Raw genomic sequence first — 22,728 nt, 5'->3', positions numbered from 1 at the left:
TGCTGCTGGAGTACCGCGCGGCGCCTCCCTTTTATACCCTCCCGCCGACGTCACTGGGGACGCGCCACCCGCGCCCGCGGGGGGGCCGCCCGCCCCACGCCCGCCCCGCGCCGCCCCCGCGGCCGCCCCGCGCGCCGCCCGCCACCGCCTCCCGCGGAAGAGAGACGGGACGAGGGGCGGGAGGCGGCGGCCGGGGCGGGGGGAGCCCCTCGAGCGGCGCGGGGCGGGGGGCGGCGGCGGGGTTCCCCCCCCCGCGCGGAGTGGTACGGCCGGGCTCGGGAACCCACTGACGCAGATATCCTTATATGGGATACATCCTGTGCGAGGGGGCGTGACTGACGGGAAGCGCTCCAGGCTGCAGCCAAGTGCGGCGGGCGGCGCGCGGGACGGGGCGGGGCGGGACGCGACGGGGCGGAGCGCGGCTCCCCCCCCCCCCCCCCCCACGCGTGTCGGGACCCCGCCGAGGGCCCCGGCGCACCGAGGCTGCCCCCGCGGGCGCCGTCCCGCCGCAGGTGACCCCTCCCCGGGAGGCGGCGAAGCAGAGCCGGGGTCCGGGCCCCGCAGCGGGCCGGGCGGGCGGGCGCTGGGCGCTGCCAGCAAAGCCCCGGCCCCGGCAGGGAGCGGGGTCTGCCCACGGCTGGGCACGGGGACACGGCGGGCCCCGCGTGCGGAAAGCCCGACCTGCCCGCGGCCCTGCAGCGAGGAACGCGCTGCGCTCGCGTGGCACTGTTTACTTGTCTTTTATGTAGGCAGGGCGATAGTGGGGAGCCAGGGCAATGGCACAGAGCGCTGGGAAGCCCCGCCAGGGGAGCCCGGGGGGCCGCAGCCCCCCAGGAAGGCTGGGAGAGCTTGGGAGCGGCGCTCGGGGGTGCTGGGACACCCGCCAAGGGCACCGGCACGGGGCCACCGGGAAACCACCGGCGAGGAGCGAGGGGTGAGGCTCGTCCTTTCCTCCAGTTTGGGTTTTGTTTTGATCCTCGTTGCAGCGAAGCCCGGAGACACCCACCCACGACGGGGATGTCAGGCAGCCCTGGCTCAGGTCAGGCTAAGCTGGGAGCCAGACCGCAGACTCGCCTTGCACGGGAGCCAAGAGATCGCGGCTATAGATAGTAACAGGGAAGCTGCAGCAGCGAGCGTGTTTACAGCAACAAACAGAGCCTGCAGCGCAGTCTCCAAGCAGGAGCGTCACCCAGCCAGGCTGGGATCCTGCTGGCAGCCTCTCCCGCTGTTTGAGCTCATGGGCTAAATGCAGCGCCTGATGCTGCTGCTGTTGCTGTTGCTGCGCGAGCAACCTCCGTTCTTAGAGATCTGGGCCACGGGGGCGGGAGAACTGGGCCAGCTGCTATTTCTGAGCTGCCCGTCAGAGCGAAGGGGATAGCCAAGGACTGCCGCAGCTCACCGCCCGCACCGCTCCCTGGGAAAGGGCCCGTGGGGGCCAGCGCTGCCTCTCACCAGCTCAGCACCGGCCAGTAGGCTAGCCCCTCTCGGGGCAGGTGTCGGCCACCCCAGGTCCCTGTGCTGCCAGGGGCTCCTCGCCCTGGCCAGCGTTCCCTCCATACCAGCTGCCGAAGCAGCGGGGTGAGCGTGGTCTCTCCAGCAGCCCCAGGCTGCAGGCGAGGAGGTCCCCCCTCAGCATTGCCCAGAGGAGGGACGTGCCAGCAAATTAGCAAAGCCACCACCTTGTCGTCCCTGCCAGCGGCCGAGCGGCGGGCCAAACCTCTGCGGCCACATCCCCAGCAGGGCCTGGGTTGACGTGCTGGTGCCCAGCATGGGCGAGAGCCTCCAACACAGTTTTAAGTCCCAGACATTTGCCAGGCACGTTTCAGAAAATCCCTGTTTAGCCTTGCTGCTGTCTACAAACTGCCCCCCCCCCCCCCGCCAAAGAAGCGTCTGGAAATCAGGGAGGGGGACCCGCTTCACCAGAGCCCAAAATATTTTTGTGGTGCCCATGCAAACCTCCTGTTGCCATCTCCGCTGGCGACCGAGCGTACTCTGTTTGTACCAAACGGAAAGTGCACGGACGCTGCAGATTTCTAACATGTGGAGGCAAGGAAACAGAGAAAGCGAAAACACATGACGTGGGTTTGTTGTTTGCTCCAAACGCAGGGCGCACACGTTTTACCGCAGCGTGTGTGAGAAAAAAAAAAGGAAGCAAGCGGTACCGCAGGGACAAAACACAGTCAGAGCGCGAACCCTCCTGCCCGGGTGACGGGGTTGCCCTCGCCAGCATGCCGCCGGAGCCTGACAAAGGCTCCTTGCACCCCTCACCAGCCAGGAACGGGCAGAGGCATTGGACCCTTTCAAAATAGCGTGATCTGAGGAACGGACCATGAGTCCATCGAACACTACAATGTTACTAAACCTGTAGAACTAGGGCCAGCAGAGTTTTGCCGGGCTCCGGCAGTGCTCGGCTGGACCTCAGCAGTAGGGATGCACCACCGTAGGGACTGGGATTCCCCCAGCCCAGGGGTAGGGGTCCCCCATCCCAGCATGACCCTTTCCCCCTGCTCCAGATAAGCCCAAGGCATGGCTGGGCCCTGTGCTGGTGAAGAAGAGGTGGCTGCCGACCACCACCAGCACGGAGATGGCTCTTCCCAGATGCCTGGCCAGACAGAAGAGGCCATGGCCACTGCACTGCCTGGACATCGCAACAGTGCTGGCAGGGCAGAAGGAGAGCACCTATCCAACAAGGATTTTGCCCTGGGTACCAACGGGACCCCTCCACCTGCCTGGCCCCCGCTTTTCCTCCCGCCAAGCAGGGAAGTGGGAAAGCTTGCAGCTCCCAGGCTTACAAGGGACCAGCGAGCTCCCCAGCCACAGAGTCCAGCATGGGAACTTGGCCCTGCTTTCACACCCCTCCTTCAGCTGAGCTTGCGACTGAGCCTGGGCTTGGAAAACCACAGCAGAAAAGTGCCTGAGGTGTGTGGGCTGGTGCAACCCACACAGCCAAAACCCGCTTTGGGGGCAGGAGATGGCTGTGCCTAAATTTGGCCGCTCACCAGGGGAAAGTTCATGCCAGCAGCGTGGCCCTTTGGCAGCCGCGTGACAGCCCCAACCCACCCTCTGTCAGCAGCACCGACCGCAGCGTGGTTCGCCGTTCCCTCTCCAGGCACACACTGTGACAGATGTCTGCCTTCAGCTAACCAGGGGCTGCTGGGGTGGGTGGGAAGGAGACCTGGGGGCCAGCAGCAGGGCTGGCACGCAGGGGACACTGCTGAAGGCACCAAGAAATAGCTCCTCACTGTAAAATACCCCTCCACACTGAGAAGCTGTCACTGCCTGGCCAAGCGCCCTGCCCAAACCATCAGAGGATCCACGCAATAGCCTGAACACCCGTTGCGGTACAGACTTCGTGGGCAGGCTCCAGGGGCATTGGTGCAATTCCCCCTGCACACACCCGCACACCCGCTGTTCCCAGTGTCCCCTGCCAGATGCACACCCAGCGTGGCACGAAGGACCCCCTCCGTCCGCCTGACGCAGCCAGGCTTGCGGAGCCGGGCAGGGGCTGCAGGGCTCAGGAGCAAACAGGATGGAAGAGCAGGAAAGGGGGCTGATAAACCAGTGGTGGGGGCCTGCCCCCTCTCTTGATGTGGCCGGGGAGCAGGGGGTAGAGCACGCTGTCCGGGTGGTCTGAGCTCCCCCCAAGACACGCTGAAGGTCTCACCCTCCCACCTAGCCTGGGAGCCTCCAGGAGGGCAGGGTTCCCACCTCTGCTGGTCTTTAAAATGCAGCGCATACCCAACGCAAAGTATAAATAGTAATTAATAATCATAGCAGCTGGGTGTGTGACAGGGACATCCTAAAGAACAAACGCTGCGAGTGGAGACATCCCGGCATCTCGTGGTCGTGCAGCCACATGCCACGGGCCGCCAATTACTGTGGGTGACGCCGTCGGGCCCTCCTACCCGTTCTCACCACTCTGCCTGCTGCTTTCGCCTGCACCGTGGTGGATGCTAGCTCGCCAGGCACGCCTGGACCCTGCTCCACGCACTGACGAAACCGCGCGCCGCTCACAGCCAGCAGGTCCGAAGGGCGGCTTCACCCATCGCAGCACTTCCTCTGCACCCCATTGCCCTGGGGCCAGGCCAGCAGCTCTCGCCCCACGAGCGAGGGTTCATAACCCAGAGCAATTCAAGCACAAAGTTCTCCAGCCGCAGCTCCTGCTGCTGCCGGCGCCGTCCCTTCGTGCGCCGTGGCGGTGCGACAGAGCCAGAGCATGGCGGCCAAGCTGGCCTCTTATCTCCCCGCCGGCTCCAGCACCATAGGCCCGTCCCAGGGCATTGTGCGTGCGCACGGTTATAACCCCAGGGAACCGACCAGCCGGGAGGAGAAAGAGGAGAGGAAGATACCTGAAACAAAATGACCCGCACATTTGTAGAACTGCTCAATATTTAGAAGTTAAATCCCAGAAATGAAAGGCAACCACGCTCACGCTCGGTGAGAGGCAGCACGTTCAAACGCTGTGACAGACAGGCTGATGCAGGTCTTTTCTGCTAATCAAACAAGATCCAAACGAGGCAAGCACAGCTGCGCTTTCGTCGCTGCAACCCCACAAGGAGCCTGCAATAAAACCCCACACAAATGAGAGAAAGCCTGGGCTTCTCATTGCATCCAAGAGCTTTCTGGAGGTGGCGGCTGGACGGTCCCGTCGCACAAGCCGCCTGCCTCTTCCCCCGTGGGGCTGGGCAGCCGCAGCGATGGTTATGCCGTGGGCTGGGGTCTGGGTAAAGAAGTCCTGCTCCTCCGTCGGTGTGGTGGCTCTTGAAGAAAATGGGCCAAGGGTAGTCCAGGAGGAAGTGCTGAGATAAAGGAGGAAAAGGCCGCTCTGCTTAGCTGAGATTTTGTTGTGGGCAGAGAACAAAGCAGCCGAAGTGAAGGGAAGGGACAGGATGTTGAAGATCATTTGGCTCAGGACAGAAAGAAACCCTCTAATTGCTGTGACTGGGGAGTGTTCTGGGGAAAGGCTCAAGGGGACTCAGGACAAACAAAGGATCTCAAAGCTGAGGACAGCATGGGAGGGAGGGGGGCAGCCCGAGGCTTTGCCGCTGCCTGGAGAAACAGCCCTGCTTCACTGCTGGTAGCCCCCAGATCACTTTACTCCTGTGCCATTTGGCATCAGAGACCAGCAGCCAGGCGGGCTGCCCCGGAGGACAGCCATTAACACAAGCAAGGTCTCTTTTTTTTGAGTCCCCGGCTGTCATAGCGATGGGGCTGTTGCAGGGACTCAGAGACTCAGCCCGCCCTGGCCCGCGGGGAGTCACATTCAGTTGCTGCTGCTGAAAAGAAATGGTGAGATTTGAAAGCAAGGTGTTTGCTCCCTGCTCTGGCTGAGCTGTACCTCGGGCTGGGCGGTCAGGCTGCACACAAGGCAGAGCCGAAGGAAGCCGTCGGCTCTGTGGAAAGACGCTGCCACTGCAGGATGAGAGACCCCAGTAACACAGCAAGAGAACAAATGATGAGGCATGGCTGCGTGGAGAGTTGGCCTCCTGTGCCCTAGGAACAAACATTAGGAATACCCCAGGAAACTGAGGTTCCTTAGATGGTATTTAAGAAATGTAATAAATACAAAATTCAATATTATTAAATGGTCTGGTGTTAACAGTGCCGTGAATATACATATATGTAAACAGTGTGGAGCGCTGCCAGCCCAGCCCCGAGGCTTTGATCCTCCCCAAGGATCCAGATCTGCCAAGCAATTTGGTTTGGCTGGGGGGAACTGCTGGGAGGGAGAAACATCTTTTGTGTTAACTCATCCCTAAGTATCTGCACAACTGCAACAAGAGCTAAGCACACGCTTGCGCAGAGAGAGCTGGGAGGAGTACGAGATTTGCAGATCATCTGGGGTGCTCTGCATGGTGAACAGGGTCTGGAGGAGAGACTCTCTTGCTCACTGCTACCAGCCCGCAGCTCGTTCCAAGTCGAGGAAAGCACTCGCCATTATCCAGGCCCGTACCAGCACCCGAAGAGACTGGCCATTTCCTTCTCCATTGAGGTCAGATGGAAAACATGTCGACAATAAACAGGCCAGAGAGTACAGGCCTGGAAACTCAACTACCTGCCCCCACAGAAGAGGCACAGCAACTCAGTTTGGGACTGAGTTTGACTGGTGATTGCACACGGGGGGCCCGTCCCTCTCTGCACTCCCCTCCCAGGGGCCTGGCTGCCAGGGGCACAACCGCCGAGCCAGCGGGGACAGCTTAACTTCTTTACTCCCCGCTTGCTTTAGGATCTCAATGGAGCTCACGGGGCTGCGAAACCTGCACCCCTCTCCCAGGTCAGATACCCCTCGACCTCGCTGGCCTCCCCGGGCACCGAGAGCAGCAGCGCGGGCCTGGGCAGGCAGCGGGCTGGAGGAGCGGCGGCCTGCGCTCCCTCCGGCACAAAGCCCCAGCCAGCCGGCCTGGAGAGCCGCCTGCCGCCACCCGCCCCCGGCTCCTGCCAACAGGGATTCCCTCCCGCCTTCCCCAGCAAACCCGGCTCTCCCGGGGGCTGGAGGCAGCCTGGGGAAAGCGGCCCAGCGCTGGTGAGGAAGGGGAGGACGGAGAGGAAGCACCGGGCACGGGGGGGCGATGCTCGGCCCCCCACAGCACGGCCCGCCATCTCGGGGCCTACCGCCTCCCTCCTGCCCCGCGGCGGGGCCGCCCGGGACCGCTCCGGCCCACCCGCCCTGGCCACTGGCGTTTCGGGGTGCTCGCTGAGGCCCATACCCTGGCCAGGCCTCTGACGCCCGGCGGCCTGCACCGCGCTCCCGCTGGGCCCCGCTGGACCCCTCAGGCCCGGGGCGGGGGGCGGCAGGGGACCGTGGGGCCTGGCGGCTACCCGGGGACGTAGCCCCCTCGGCCGGGCGCTCGGCGGGACCGCCGCACCCCGCTGCCGCCGCCCGGACACCCCCCGCCCCGGGGCCGCTCGGGCCCACGCCCACCGCCCCGACCCTGCCGCGGGGAGCGGGAGGGGGAGGCGCCGGCGCCGCGCGGGCCCCGCCCCTGCCGGCCAATCCCGGGGCTGTTGCTGGGGCCGGGCCGACCGCCTGACGTTGCCGGGGAGACGGCGGAACGTTGAAAACACACAAACCTGTTGACGTCGGTGCGTAGTTTCCGTAGAAATGGGCCGGCAACGTCATCGCCCTCCCCCTCCCTCCTCTCGCCGCCGGAGCTCGCGGGCGACGCAGGCGGCGGCGTCAGCCGCGGCGGGAGGGGCGGGGCCCCGTCGCCATGGCAGCGGCGGAGGGTGGGGCTCGGTCGCCAGGGCAGCGGGAGCGGCTGTTGTTTGTTTGGGAGGCGGCGGCGGCCGACGTCGGACAGGAGCCGGCCCCGGCCCCGGCCCCGGCCCCGGCCCCCCTCGGGCCCTTCGGGCTCCCTGCCCCCGCGGCTGCCGGCGCCCGGCCCGGCCCGGGGCAGCCCCCCAGCCCCCGGGCAGGGGCGGGCAGTCAGGGGCGCGGGCTGGCAGAGGTCCCTCGCCGTCAGCCCCAGCTGAACCCCTGCCCGGCGCGGCGGGAGGGCGGGGGTTGGTAACCTGAGGAGGGAAACGGGCCCAGGGTTAAAAATCATCCCGCTGGAAGGGAGCGTTTAGTTTCCACCCCGATCAGCCGTGCGGCCCGCTGCCCTGGGGAGCCCGAGCGGCCGTGGCAACAGCCCGGCTGGAGACAGAGCCTGGGGCTGGGGCGGGCTGGGAGGGACGGATGGATGGACGGACAGATGGATGGATGGACGGACGGACCGATGGCCGCAGAAGGCCGCGCTGCAGGCACCGCTCTGAGAGGAGCAGGTGGGAGCTCTTGCCCCGCTGCAGGCGCGGGCTGAGCACCCGCCGCGCGTTGCTGGGGTCTGTTGTGCTCGTCACCTGGGGTGCCGAGGGGGGTGCGCGTGTGAAGTGGACATACAGGCAAACCTCAGAAAGGCGTCCTTGAAACAAAAAGAAAGCAGCCGAAAAGTGAACCACAGATGTTGCAGCGTTTTCTGGTCCATCTCTTGAGGAGAGGCCGGGTCCGTCCCCTCCCCTGCCGGCAGCATCCTCTGCAAAGCCTGCTCCGCCAAAACCGCCCGGCGGACTTTGCCCGGTGCCAGCGTATGGCGTTGCTCCTGTGACCGGCAGCGGCGGCGCCCAGGGGAGGCCAGACAGACCAAACACACCAAACACTCCTCCCGGCGCCGGGGTGGCATGGGCTGCTCCCGAGAGCCCTGCTCCTGGTGCCCTGCCTCCTCCCCGGCTGCCAGCCTTTGGGTGTGCTTTGGGTGTCTTTCCCTCTGACATCAGCTTCCTCCCCTACAGCGCGCGGCAGCCAAAGCCCTCCTAGGTAAAAGGCCCGGCGAGGAGAGCCGGCTGGCGGGGAGACCCACCCACCGGCATTTCCCCCCCGTGCCGGGGCCAGGTGGGTGGGTCGCACCAGCCGGGGGCTCCCCTCAAACCCCAAACACTGTCTTCGCACCGGGGGTTGCACGACCGCCGCCAGCAGATGGGAGAGGAGGGAACCTCGGGGCTGCCCCGGCCTTGGCTGCCGCGTCGGGTGCCTGCAGGGTGGGAACTCCCAGCACCTCTTCCCGCCGCCGCCATCTGCTGAGGCCAGCAAACTGGAAACCAGCTGCTTGCCCAACCCTCGCCAGCAGCCAGGCTGTTGTCATTGCTGTTTGCTTTACATCAGCTCTGTTTGGTTTGGCAGGCTGAGGGCAGCAGGTTCAATCCGGGCGATTTTACGAGGGCTGGTTCCTGTCCCACACCCCTGGTCGGTGAATACAGCATACATTGAGGATACCCTCGCCCTGCAGCCCCGGGGCAGGAAAGGGTGCGGCTGAAATTAGTGTTTGCTTCTCAAGGGCAGGCCTGAAGTGCCGGTGTTTGTGAAGGTAATCACCGGGCGTGAGAAAAGGCCTTCTGCATGGTCATGGCAGCTCCCCGCGTGCTGCGGGTGCCTGGTCACCTGCACCCAGGGACCGCTGGCCACGTGGGAAAGTGTGGGTAGGTGGCCAAAGGCAGAGATCACGCCCAGGGCCTGGCTGGCTGCAATGCAGAGCATGTCCAAAGTCACCTGCCAGGGGGACTGAGGCCAGCGGGAGGGATGTCCCACCAGGACGGGTGCCCTCCCACAGCCCTTGCCCCAGGCAGCACCTGCTACTGATGCTGGGTACGCGGGAGCGTGCTCCGTTTCCCTCTGAGCCGCATCTTGTCCAGGCAGCTGGTACCCGTGGTAAGGGGGGTGGTTTCTCCTCCAGGTTTCACACTGAAGTGAGAGAGGAAAAACGCCACTAGTTACTCTTGCGGCTCGCCTTTTCCCAGGACAGGCTGCCTGCCCTCTGGCCTTGCCCCATCCCAGGGTGCAGGCAATGAGGCTGCCGGCATGGGCGGTCACAGCTCCTGGGCTGCAGGGAGTCACAGAGGCCAATTAGCCCAGGGTTCTCCTCCTCGTTAGCGCCTGCCTCATCTCAGTCAACCAGGCAGTCTCAGTGCCCCATCCTGCCCGCCAGTGACCCCCCTGCCCACCAGTGACCCCACCGGGGCTGGGGTGCCCCCCCATTTGCCACAGGACCTCACCCGCAGGGAAGGAGCAGCGGGCAGAGGACAGAGTTCAATGCGTGGCAGCAGTTCAAGTCACCTCCGCCCAGCCCTGCCCCGGCTGCTCCTTCCCAAACCCGCCCTGCCCCACGGCGTGCCAGCCCAGCTGAGCAGTGACTGGGGCAAGAGCAAGCAGCTGGCGATTTGGGGGGGCGGGGGGGGAGGCAGCCATGCAGTCCTCTGTCACTCCTGGCCCCCTCCTGCCTGAGTCATGTATTTCTTTCCCTTGTGCTGGCCATAGGGGCACACAGCTGTGTGGCAAGCCAGTTCAGAGAGCTGACCTGGCTCAAAATGGAGCATTTTATTTCAGCAGGTTGGAGGTCAGCTCAGGCCACTTGCTGCTCAGGCTTGCCATGGCCTGAGCTGCTGCCAGGGTCCCCTCCCCACGGGGAGAGCCCATTCCTGCTCCTTGCCGGGGCCAGCTCTCGGCCATGGGGTGAGGAGCCACTCTTGTACTACCCTAGCAGAAAACCCTTTGCTGCCTTTTGTCAATCAGTCCTCTGCCAGTTTAGCAAGGTGAAATGGCTGGGAGCAAAGTGAGGAGTCAGCAGCCAGTGCAGGGAGAAGGCTGGGTCCCGTGCCAGGAGGAGTGGGAAAAGCCAGCCTACGGCAGCTCGGCTCGGACTGCTGCGGAGCTGCAACCTGGGCGGCCAGGCACTCGGCTGTGCAGGCGTGATGCAGGGTGTGGTGCCAGCAGCTGCCCAACTCCCTCTAAATCAGCTGATCCAAATCTGGGAGGAACAGCAGGCACCTCCTGAGCTGAGCCGGGGTGCACGGCGCTGCTCTGGAGCCTTGCGGTGAGCTGCGCTGGCAGACAACTAACCCCTGGAAAACAGAAGATGATGGCTTTTCTGCCAGATCAGCCACTGGGTCTGGTTTGCCAAGCAGCTGCGTACAGCGTTGCACTGGCACAACAAAGAGGATGCGAGCGACTGCCGAGGAGTTGGGATTGCTTAGACCACTTTGAACAGCTCTGGCACCAAAAAAGTGTAACCATGGCCACACAGATGACCCTGAGCTGATAGGACTCCAGTTGTCTGCAGAGCCTTTGTGAGTCCAAGCCTGGGACAAGTCCTTATTGAATTGGCTCTCTAGGACAGGCTTTAATGAGTGCTGGATCTGAGCTCCAGCGGGAGGGCTTGGAGGGGGGGGCGTCACCTCTCCTTCTGCATAATATTTGAATGCATTCACATGCCCCTGCAGAACTGAGGGGTGGGTGGTTGGCTGTTCTCCCATTCCAGTTTATTGTGAGTCCATAACATTTTTGCTCCCTGAAGCATTTTAGTTTCTTTGTGCATTTCTTTGTTGCTCTGGTGCCAGTTCTGGAGGTTTTGGTGGCCCCTGCCCCCCAGGGAGCATTCACAGCAAGGTGAATTCGCAGCACCATTGCAGGGGGCTGTGTAATAGCACCCCTCCTTTCCTCTCGCTTCACCCCGAGCATGCGCTGCCTGGCCAGCACTACAGGGGCTTACAGAGCTGCTGCATTCTCCGTGAAGATCTTCTCCCTCCACACACACCGAATCTGTCCATGTAATCTTCGGGATGCTCCCCTGTGTCCCAGGCTGGGCTGCACTCATTCACAGTGCTGATCGTCCTCTCCCTCCCCAGCAAGCAGGATCACTCTGGAGCGAGCTGCGATCGTGACTGTTGTGAAACAGTTTAACTTCCTATGGGAGCGGCAGCCCTGGCCTGTCAGCCTGTGCCTGGCGCTCACAACGCCTCCAGCCCTCACAGCCCTGCTTCCTTCTCCCTGACGTGTGCACATGCACGCTCCTGCACGCACACCCGTCCCTCCTCTGGCATGCCTTCTGTGCCCGACAGTTTCCCAGCGGCCAGAACCTGCCCCAGGGAGCGTGCCAGCAAAGGGGATGTGTCGGCATGCCAGGGGGGCCATGGCTCCCAGAGCCGATGGGGAATGCATGAGGAAGATGGATACGGGTCCTGCCAGGAGGTCCCCAAGGAGGCAGCTCTGCCACCCCAGCCAGCAGCTCCTCGGGTGGGTGGGTGGTGGTTATATGTGGACCACAGCCCCCTTGCCCTGTGGGTTATCCCACACCCAGCAGTGCTTTCTCCGGAGCAGCCGGGTGGCAGGCATGGGCTTTCAGGCAGGCACACGCCCAGGGAGAGACATCGGATGCCGTGGCCGCCACGGTGGCTCGGCGGTGTTCCCAGGAGGTGACTCTTTAGGAAGTGGGTGCGTCCCGCCAGTGCTGCCGCGGGAGGCCCAGCGGGAACTGTGTGGGAGCGAGAGCCACGGAGGGGGCTGGGCCCTGGCCTGACCCCCCGGTCATTAGGGAGAAGGTGGCTTCGACGTGAGTCAGCAGCAGAGCTGGGCACAGGGGAAGCAGGGCCTGGAGAGTGGAGGAGCAGGGAGGTGCCAATTGGCATTGTGACACGTCCTAATTACTTTAGCTTCCAAATCCATGTTGCACTATTAAATTTGCTTGCTTGCACAAGAAACAAAAGCAAGAGGCATTCCCCAAAACTCCCTCCGGGCAGTGGGCTCCAGTGTCTAACCCAGATGTTGGCAGTCCCTGCCTGTGCAAGACAAAGGAGGAGGAAGTACTGGTCACACCACCTCCTGCCAAAAATTCCCAAACTGGCAAGCCCAAGGCTTGCTGCCCTGCCTTGCCAGCCTGGGACCAGGCACCAGATCATCACTGACGAAGCCACTGCCCAGGAGGGCCAGGCGCGGAGGAGCTGCAGCCCCCGCGGGCGAGCAGAGCTGCGTAATGCCTCCGCTCCCCACAGTTGGGAAATAGCTATTGCGTGGAGGCCGGGCGCTGCGGTCAGCTAGCATGGGACAGGATCGCCACCAGCCACTTACCACGTCGTGCCTTACGTGCAGGAGGTCAGCCCAGGGAGCAGCCCCTGGGATCCCACAGGGGCTCAGCCACAGCGTCAGACTGCGGTACCCCAGAGCGCCAGGAAGCACAGGCAGCGAGGGCAGGAAGCCCCCACATCCCCTCTGCCCCAACGCAGCACGTTGCCTGGCTCCCAGCGCCGGGTGCTGGGCTGGCCCTGCCAGGCTCCTCCGGGGTCCCACTGGCCTCCCTGCTGCTGCTGCTCCTGCTGTGGCTGCTGCTGCTCCTGCTGTGGCTGCTGCTGCTGCCACCTAACGGAGCAGCTCCTCCGGCCCGGGTGAGATGAAAGCAGCAGTGCTCTGCACCGGGAGGCCAAAGCTTGCACGCCCCGGGCAGCCTGCTGCCCACCTGTGCCCATGCCCACGTTGGCAGGGAGCATGGGTGACATGCAGGTGCTGGAACGGGTGAAACCCTTCAGCGCATGGCGCACCACACGGCAGGGAGGAGACCCGGTCTGCCCCTATAGATGGTTGCCCTTGAATCTTGCTGACACGCTCTCTCTCCATACGCATGCATGTACGGCACACCTGGCCCACGCAGCCGCCGTGCGCGTGGAGGTCTCGGCTGCCGGGAGCAAGCATCCGAGCCACCGGTTCATGGCAGCTGAGATGGGGAAAGCGAAGAAGCTCCTGAGCGATGCAGGTCATGGCAGGATGCTTTATATAACCCACAGCCACAGAGAAAACCAAAATAGCTGCCTCCCTGCTGCTCAGTTCGTCTCTTCCATCAAACACGGATAAAATTAGAGCAAGCGGTGACGTGCACCTACGTCTGCGCAGGGACTCCAGGGAGATGGAGGGAGCCGGCTCAGGGCTCTGCCATTAGCAGCACAGCCTGCCAGAGCTTTCAAGTAAAATCCGTCAGCGAGGCTGGTGTGTGGCTGCAGGGGATAGATGGAGGTGGCGGCGGGGGGGCACACGGCTACCGAAGGCGCTCCGGGACTGCTCCACGCCTCGTTGCTGCCTTTTGGGAATGCAGGCTGAGCACTTACACACAAGCTGGGCTTTGCTGCCGCGGTGACCCTCGCTTTCCCAGCGCGGACACCACAGGGATCAGAGCAGGGCTGCTGGGAAGGCTGAGCTCTGGACTGACGTGTCTCAGAGGGCTGAGCAGGGGAGTGCCGGAGCATGCATACTTCTGACAGAGCTTTCGAGCAAACATGCCTCCTTGGGTTGGGGCCCAGAGCTGCCGGTGTCCCCTGAGCAGTGGGGACAGAGCTTGGCCAGCCCCGCTTTGTCTCTGCTGACTTTGCAACCTGGTGGAGCCTCAGGCTATGTAGTACTGGAGGGTGGTGAAAATCTGATTCAGAAAACACTGCGTGGAGACTCAGACCGCTTTAAGAAAAAAATGAACAGGCAAAAACAGCCAGGACAAAAGCCTGGGCTAGAAGCTGGAAAACAGTCACCTACATCCCTGTATAGACACCCAGATGAGGTCTGAGCCTTTCACTGATGACATGAGAAACTGCAATTGCTGAAAGCCTCTGAATACCAGGTAAAAAGAAGAGTGTCATTGTCCAAAGCACACGCAGATGGAGGTGTCTAACTTCAGCTCTCTCTTTTGGATGCGTGGGCTTTGATTTTTATTGTTTGGTTTACTGGGTCTGAACAGAGGAGAGGGAACCAGGAATGTGGTTGTCCGCTATGCTGTGACATTGCCCCAGTCTGCGACCTTGGGCACATCTTTCCCTGACGTCCACGTGTCTGCATGGGTGCTTTGGTGTCCCGTCCTCTTCTCTGGGGCTGACGTTCTCCATCCTCATTCAGCTGACAGGGTAAGGATTCGGGAAAGTGAGCGAATTAATATTTGTCAAACACTGAAGATGACAAGAGCCCTGGAGAAAATCTCTACATTAATCTTTATTTATGGAAAAACAATGAAAAAAAGAAAAAAAAAAAGACAAAATGTTTAAAATTGCTTTCCTAGTCTGAGAGACATGTGCCCGCTTGTGAAAGTAATTTATGCCCCGTCCCCTGGAGCTCTTCCACCTTCCCCCTCCACCTCTGTCACACGACAGTGCTGGATACCTCTGCTCTTAGAGAGGTGGCTCAGATCCCAGCCAGCTCCTGGAGGCAGGAATTGCAAATATATATAGCAGCACGGCAAAAAACGAGCTAGGCAGCCACAGCAGGAGCTCCTCATGCTGGGCTCAAAAAAACCCCCAAAACCACACAGAGCAAATGAATTCTGTTCATCTCCCCCATGAGTTCCTGGACTTGAATAGCTCGACAGGGGAGAAGTGGCCAGATGAGAGGAGGGATACCTGTGTCATGCCTTGGGGTCCCTCCTCACTCAGTCCTGCCCTCAGCCTGCCGAGGCCACCTGGAAGTTGCTCACATTTCCTTGGGGACGTTGTTTGCTGAGTATCCATCGCTGCCTGTTATCTTATCTCACCGATTTCTGAGGAATTGCCCTGCAATTCAGATGTCAACAATATGGCGCAGAACAACCGGCGTGTCCCTGTGTCCTCTGTTATCTTCTTCTCCCTTGGCCCACAACAAGGCCAAGGGACGTGTGTGCACGCACAGCACACCGGAGCGTCTGAAGTGGCACAGGTTGCTTTTGCGTATTCAGTGAGGCAGTTCAGAAAGGGTGTTTGGGAATCAAAGGGCTTCATGTGACTGTACAGCAAAATCCAGCTTCTCTGGGTTAGTACCAAAGTCCGTGTGATTCCTCCTGGCCACAAACAGCTGCATCTGCATCCCCACGACCCAGCACGGCTTCGCACCCCTGCGATGCTGCTCCGAGCAGGCTCCTGCCCAGTGCTGCCCACACCGCCAACGCCACGTGCAGGTGCAGCTCCTGGTGCTGCCTGCTGGCTGGGCAGGGGACATTCATCCCGTGGTTGCCCAGGTTACCAGGTTCCTTCATTTCACTGAAATCACTGGTTTATTAGTAGCGGAAAACCTCTGAGAGAGCAGAGAAGACAGAGGTGGAAGGGACAGGCCAGAAGGGCCCACAAAACATGTCCTTTCCCCACAAGCCACAAATCACCCCTGCTCAGACCATGCTGGCTGTTGCTGAAGAGTTGCAAGACACCAAAGGCAGGTGAGACAGCCATGGACCAGCTGCAGGGAAAGCAGAGAGAGGGTCGCGTGGCTCAACAGCACAGAATATGTGAAGCCTTTGGTGCTTCCACTGCACTCACACCTCGCCCATGCCCTCTCCTGCACGCCAGCTCTTAAGTTACGGAAGAAGTAACACATGTACACCGAGTATCAAATGTATTTCTTGCAGGCAAGGGCAGGAGAGCGCTATGATACAGTTTGGGATTCCCCTAGGGCTGTTGGAGGACTGTTTTTTACTAGTGGGATCTCTGCATGGATGAGATGAATGGGGAGCAAGATTAATTTGCAATCCCTCTTACGTCACTTGACGGAAGATTTAATGACTGGGATTTCCCTCCAGTTATCCTGGGGGAATTGGAGCTCATTTTACAAGCTCTCGCCCAGCTTCAGGCAAGGAGCCATTCTCAGGTTGTTTCAGTCTCTTTAGAAGACGTCAGGAATAAAAATTTTTTCCCATGAGCAGTAGCAAGGAGCAGTCTGGCACAACTGTGGTCTGAAAAGGATCCTTACAACAGGAGCATCTTTTTCCTCAAACCCTCAGCACATTGCTCTTTCATAACTGTTCTGTAGCCCAGAATAACCTGTCCTGGCAGCTGGTGTTACTTGCATAAAGAGGAAGCTGAGGCGCTCAATGAGGTCAAAGGGAAGAGCACCCTGTCTAGACTAACATCCCTGGGGATTTCAGCCCCAGCCTCCTGGAAACCCCCCTGGTCCAGAATTGCCCTGGTGAGTCAGAGCCACTTGCACAAAGCCAGCACCGAGACAAACTCCAGAGCTACCCCACCACCTCTCCCGTGACCTGTTCCTCTCGGGAAGGCTTCTGCAGGGCAAAGGAAATTTCCATGTTGCTCTCACCACTTGATCCTTATCAGCTCTTCCTAGCCATGCTGCAGGACGGATGAGAACCTGCAATTGCACATCCTATCCATCTTCATTGCCTAGTTTTCCCTTACCTCCAGCTAGAAGGCCTTTCTTGCGCTGCTTACTAAAAGGCCTCTCTATTAACACTCTCCATGTCAGACGTTGCATGCAATGGTCACCTGTATCTTTGGTACTTGCTAATCCCGGTGCACCGACAGGGCTTGCAAGGTCCACCGGTCTTTGGTACGATGTTTAGGAGTGACTTCTTGCCTGTGGCCAGCAGTGAGAAAACCAGTATCCCTGAGGTACCTCTTCCCTGGGTTTTGGGGTGCCTTCAGCACCCCCACTCAGCCCAGCAGCTCAGCTTGCCCTTGCAGAAGGAACTCCGCAATGCAGAAGTTGCCCATCTGCACCAAGTGGCTACGGAGGCTGTGGTTTGTGTGAGCCATCCTGCGCCGCAGAAGTCTTGCCGTAGAGGAGTTATTAATATTCCTGTTGCCCACGTGCCATGCTGACTAGCTTCCAGGGATAAGTGCTCTCCTCATGTGCCTGTGAAGAGAGGGGACTTCCCAGGCCTAATTCAATGCTTCCCATTCCTGCTTTCTTACACACCAATCTCTGCCGAGGCTATGAATATGTCCTGCTGAATCAGTGTTCATCCAGCCAACTTCCCCTTTTCACAAGGGGAAATATTTATAATCTAACACTCAAGCCACCACACAGTGCAGCTGGTGGAAGACATCCAATAAACATCCCATCTAACTGCTGCCTTCGCTGCCAAGCCTCCTCCCAAGAGTTGGCGACTTGAGTAGCATTCAGCTGCGCTGTTGTTGATATATAGGAGGTAATACTCATTAAGCCGTTCGTTAGATGCTGACCACTCTGACGAGTTGCATGAAGGAATGTACTTCACGTGAATCTTCAAATAATCAGCAAGGGTGTTCTGAGCTGAAAAAAATCATGTCAGTCTGGAAGAATTCATTAAGGGTTGTCTTCAGTGGACAGCCTGGCTTGGTATTCTCCATTGCATCTAGCATGAAGATATCTTTAAAATATATAGTGGCCATGTGCATAAATGTCCTCTGTTTATTATTGCCAGGCAATATGAGGATAATATCATTCAGAAATATTGGCTCCGTAGCTACAGCTGAGATTAATTTTGTGTTTAAAATAGGGACTCAAGCTCTCTCCTGTCTTGGTGTTCCCTCCCCAGTGTTCTTGCACATACTTGCTACGTATAAGGAAAGATCTGAGAACAGACAGATACAAATGTTAAATAGCTGAGAAGTTAAAAATAATTATACTTAGTCCTTGAAGAAATACAGCTTCTAGTTACAAACCTTTTTGACATTTAATCATCACCATAGTAGAAGAATTAAAACACTTCAGGCTTCCTACACAGTAAAAGCTTACTGCTATCATGTGCAAAGCCTACACAAGAATATTTATTTTTTAATTCCTAGGTATTTTTCACATTACTTTTGACAGTGAAAGTTTCTCTGGATGGTTACATTAAGAATTCAGTTCAGAATTTTTCTTTTAAAAATGCAACTGAAGTCACAACTCATCTTAACTGGGAATCATTGGGGAGAGTTGCTTTTAAACACAATCATACACAAGCCTTTCCTCATACCTACTCACATATTTCTCTCAGTCACTGTCTCTCCTCCACCTTTCTTGAGAGCCAACTTGGCTACGTTCCCATCAGGTACAATTGGAGGACAAATTTTGTGACAGAGAAGCTTTCAGTTATGAAAAAGTGAAATTGATTTAAGGAAATACCTTCACAGACACTGGACAATGAGACTGGAAGGCATTTAATCAAGAATTCAGCCATTTTAAAAAGCATTGAGATGTATATGGCTGGTAAGAACATCCGTATTTTTAAAAGTCAATGTATGTTTTAAAAAGGATAGTGAGTCTTCTTCTGAGGTCCTCTGGCTAGCTCTAACTAGTCAAGATTTGATGCTGGAGTAAATGTGTCATGTCTATCACTAGCCATTATCACAGAGAGGACAGCGGAGGAGCAGGTCTGGGGGGTCTGGCAGCTGGTCTGGGGATCCCCAGCAGTTGGCAGGGATGAGGTGAGTGAGGACTCCACCTGATCTACAGGGAGGTGGACCTAGCACCACCAACCACCTCTTATTTAAGGTGCTGTTCATTACAAATTGGCTTTATATCTTCGTTTCACTCACTTGTTTCATGGGTGAGGAGACTGCTCAGTCAGACTTATGCAGAGCAGCAATACACAATGTAACTGCTGATTAGACCCCGTTTTCAGCATAAATTCAGTTTGAAGAAACCTGGGGTGGGATTTACCTCACCAGATTTAGATGTCTGGTTCAGGACGAGATTACTTTCTCTCTAGAATAACCTCTTTCTCTCCACCGCTTGGAAAGAGGATGCAGCCCCCATGCCCCATCAGATGCAGAGATGGGTGTTTGATCAGACGGATCTCAGCTGTAGTATTTTAAGAAAAAGTAACCGTAAGGTTACGCCCCAAACCTTGAAACGTACTCTCTTTTGTGTTGTCCCAAGCCTGCACTGAGTTTCACAACTGAAGAAAAATAATGGTATGACTTAACATTGGAGAGTTTGCCTGTTAAGACATGACAGTATCCCAAGCCTCTATTTTTTTTATTGCTGTGGCTTAGGTAAGAAAATTGCATGCAGTGTTTAGTAGAGCTTCTTGAAAGTCTATGTAAATAGCAATTTCTTACACTCCCTGAGCAGAGGTGTGTTTATCAGAGAGGTCAGAGGAGGACAGGACAGGGGCTGGGGGGTTGAGAGGAGGTACCGAGCCAGCTGCTTCTTGCAGAGGGTGAAGGTTTGCTGGGAAAGTTCATCCCGACGCAGCTGCTGGTGAGCAGGAGAGGCCAGTGGGCCTCTGCCGGCTGGGGAGCTCGCCTGGTGCACGCTGCTGGGGCCGTGGGAGAAGCGGGGCTTCGGCTGGAGCTGCCTGTTGGGAATGGCAAGGGGAACTGGCTCCCCTTGAGCCCCAGAAGGGCAGTAGGTGAAAGCTGCTGGGAAGTGAAGTGGGAGGTTTCCTCAAAAAGCTAGGAGGGAGCCTTGCGAGCCTGCCAGGCTATTGCTTGAAAGTCAAAAACCTGCCTGGCAGCAGGCAAAGCGCTGGGGAGAGATAGGAGAAGCATCACGAACGCTCGCTTCCTCAAAGTGGTTTGTGTGTGACTGAACGTGGGCTATGATGTTTGATGCTTGATGAAGGATGTTTTGCTTCCGTAAATGAACTCATGTTTTAGATCAAGCCCCATACACTTGATTTCAAGCAAAACCAATTCACCTTTATGCAGGATTTTTAATTACTTTAAGTAGAAATAACTTCAGTCACTGGGTGAAATGGAAACCGATATGTATAAATATATTGTAACAATAGTTTGTCTCCTCAAAGGAATTACCTTATATGCTTCTTGATGTCTGAAGGTTATTTTGTTCCATGCCTCTTATCCAAGCACTATATTTTAGCTATATGGCCAGCACACAGTACCTGAGGTCTCTGGGACAGATTACAGGGGAGGCAGAGCAGCGTGATGCTGTTTTATGGCTGTGTAGCCACTGACTTATTTTTAGTTGATTGAATAACATGCCTATCTGGATTGCGATCACAATGGTGACTGTGATGGTTATATCCCAGCAATGAGTTCAAATATAGCCCCGTAAAAGAAGAGGACTTGCACTTCACAGAAGAAGTGGATGAATAATTTTGCATGGTTAGTAAAAACAGCGATTAGCATCGTAAAGCATATGTAGTTTTTATAGAAGTTTCTCGGTAGCTTGTAGTGGATTGCCAGGTGCAAGGCAGAATGCAAAAGGATTAGAGCATAAAAGTAAGTCTAGACTCATTTTTAAGAAGAGAATTGTTTCAACTTTTTATTGTCTAAAAGAAGAACATGCAGAAATGCCACAGCAGCTGACGCAGAAACAGTAAAAAAAAGTGTAATTATATCATTCACACACATTCATACACATTGTTTCATGGAGACAGCAAATTAGTGCTGTTTTCTGCCATTTGCCGTAGATAAAAGATACATTTTGATATGGCAAAAATCAACTACTGCCAACACTCTGCGAACTTCTTTGTCAGCTGGGAAAAAGTTAGAAATTTGGTGGGAAAGGCCATATTTTCCTTGATGGCCATTGCTGCCTCAAACTACAGAGATTCCCAAAGGTGTCCAGCGCTTTGTTAACACAGGGCTGAAAGCTGAATAATTCATTGCTTGCTTCATTGTTTTCAATAATTCATTGTTTTCAAGGCAGCAATGAAACTGCATTAGCGATATTTGGAAATATAAAAAGTATAGATGACCAAAATGGTTTAAACTTTGGCAATGTATCGTGATTGGCAGATGCCAAGGTAATGTTTACTTTGGGGATACACCCATCTGTCCACGGATCAGCGGCAGTGAGAATGAATACCTGCTTTCGGCTAATTGCCGAGCTCCCACAATGCGTAACACAAACACAGCAGATTAGGCTGAAATAGGTCATCGCTTCATCTCGACAGTTGTGTAACGAGTTATCAGTCTCTTCTTCTCCTCTGCTAAGTGTTTCAGAATTGCAGGAAGCATTTCATTTTGCCAGCCTCTACTATGTGGAAACGTTAAGGCATGTCCCTGCAAGACTGTTATTTCTAAACCTGCAGCTGAAAGGATCTTAAAATGCTTTCCCTCTGCTCGAAGTTACTTTGCACACTCAAGGAAGGTTGCCCCATTGCATGTTTAAGTGCTTTAAAGAGCGAAAAGCTGGGGATTGTGAAGGGACTGGCAGCAGCTCCATACTACTTTCTTTCACAACACGCTAAAGCACTAAAGCATCTCTGATGGGGTTTTATAATTAGATCTGAACTTGCCTGCGTGGCAGTTTCCAGCATAACGCATCCACACGAGAGAAGGCTGCGAAAGAAACTGGAGAGTAAATTTGTCAGTCCTAAATGTAACTCATCTAAAAATGTACTGTGACAAAACGGCCACAATGGGAAGGGATTGTAGTCAGTTACATATTTGCTCTTCAATGGTTGACCTCACACTTTGATTTTAGAAAATGAGGCTACCTTAATATGAATGAGCCACTTTCTCTGATATTTGCCCCAGAAAATAAGGCATTATTGTATGTTTTAAACATGCTAGAAGGCTGGGTACATGTCACTGGTATGAGGAATGTTCTGCACAGAGAGATTTGTCATGCTGTGCATGTTTCATCAGGAATTCTGTGGTGCAACATTACAACATTTCATATCTTCAGACTCTAGGAATCTAGGTTTCTTAAAGCTTGTGAAATAATATCTATTTCTGCCTTAAGTGCTGCAATGGAAAGAATGTTTTCGTTGTGCAAATATACTTTGACATATTGCAGAAAGAGCTAAATGTTTATTTTGTTAAGGTTAAGCTTCCAAATAATTTAATTGTCCAAGTAAGGAAAGGTTTGTGAACCAATTAGAAAAAAAAAAAAAGATGTATTGAAATGTGCAAAAAGTGACCATAAATCCAATTTCAAACAATAAACTGGAGCTTAAAGTAAAGTAATGGACCGGATATTTGAGCACAGTCAACCTTCGCTTAAAAGATACATGCTCTGCTAAGGAAAACTGTGGTTCCCCGAAATGCCGTTTAAATGAAGGGCAAAGGTCTAGTGTTGGGAGGGTTTTTTTGTGAGGGTTCTCTTTATTTCCCTCTAAGCACTCCATCACTGTACAGTTGGGCTTAGTTTCTGTTCCTTCATACGTTGGGCTTCATCTCTGTAAATATGAGCACAAGGATGTGAAGGCACAAAGCTGTTCTTTGAAATGCTCTGGCCATGGCATGGCCTGTCTTGATCTCCACGTCAACATCCAGGCATTAAGTTTTCTGGTTTAAGCCTCTTAAGATTGAAGTTTGTACCGATTCCTGATTCCTGCTTGTCATTAAAGACATGTTTTGCCCAACGAGAGAGGACCGGTGATGTTTAAGAAATAAAAGTGAAACAATGGTGTAATTTTTTTTTTTTTTTAACTTAAGCTAATAGAAATAAAAGAGCTTTTTTACTTTCTAGCAACGTTACTATGCATTTCTTTCTCCCCACCTTTCCTTACGTCTCGACACACCCAGGCGGGTTGCTTCTCCCACTCGTGCAGTTTCTCGCCAGCAGTGCCGCTCCCTGCGGTCCCTGCGGCAGGCCCGGCGAGGCTGAGGAGGGAGGGAAGCCGGTGGTGCGGTGCCAGGGGAAGCAGCGGTCCGGAGCTGCTTGGTGGGTGATTTAATGCCGTCTTCCTAAAGCGTAAAATAAAGCAAGAGGGGAAAAAAGTAGATCTGAACATATGTTGGAAAGGGAGAGAAAAAAAACCCATCCTCCGAGTACCTTTAAAAATCATCATAATTTTATTTGCTGTCAAAACC

This window comes from Nipponia nippon, unplaced genomic scaffold, assembly GCF_047370975.1.
Source record: "Nipponia nippon isolate SJK-2023a ecotype South Korea unplaced genomic scaffold, ASM4737097v1 scaffold_11, whole genome shotgun sequence".
NCBI lineage: Eukaryota > Metazoa > Chordata > Aves > Pelecaniformes > Threskiornithidae > Nipponia > Nipponia nippon.
The sequence above is the reverse complement of the archived record's forward strand: the minus strand, read 5'-3'. Positions refer to the sequence as shown.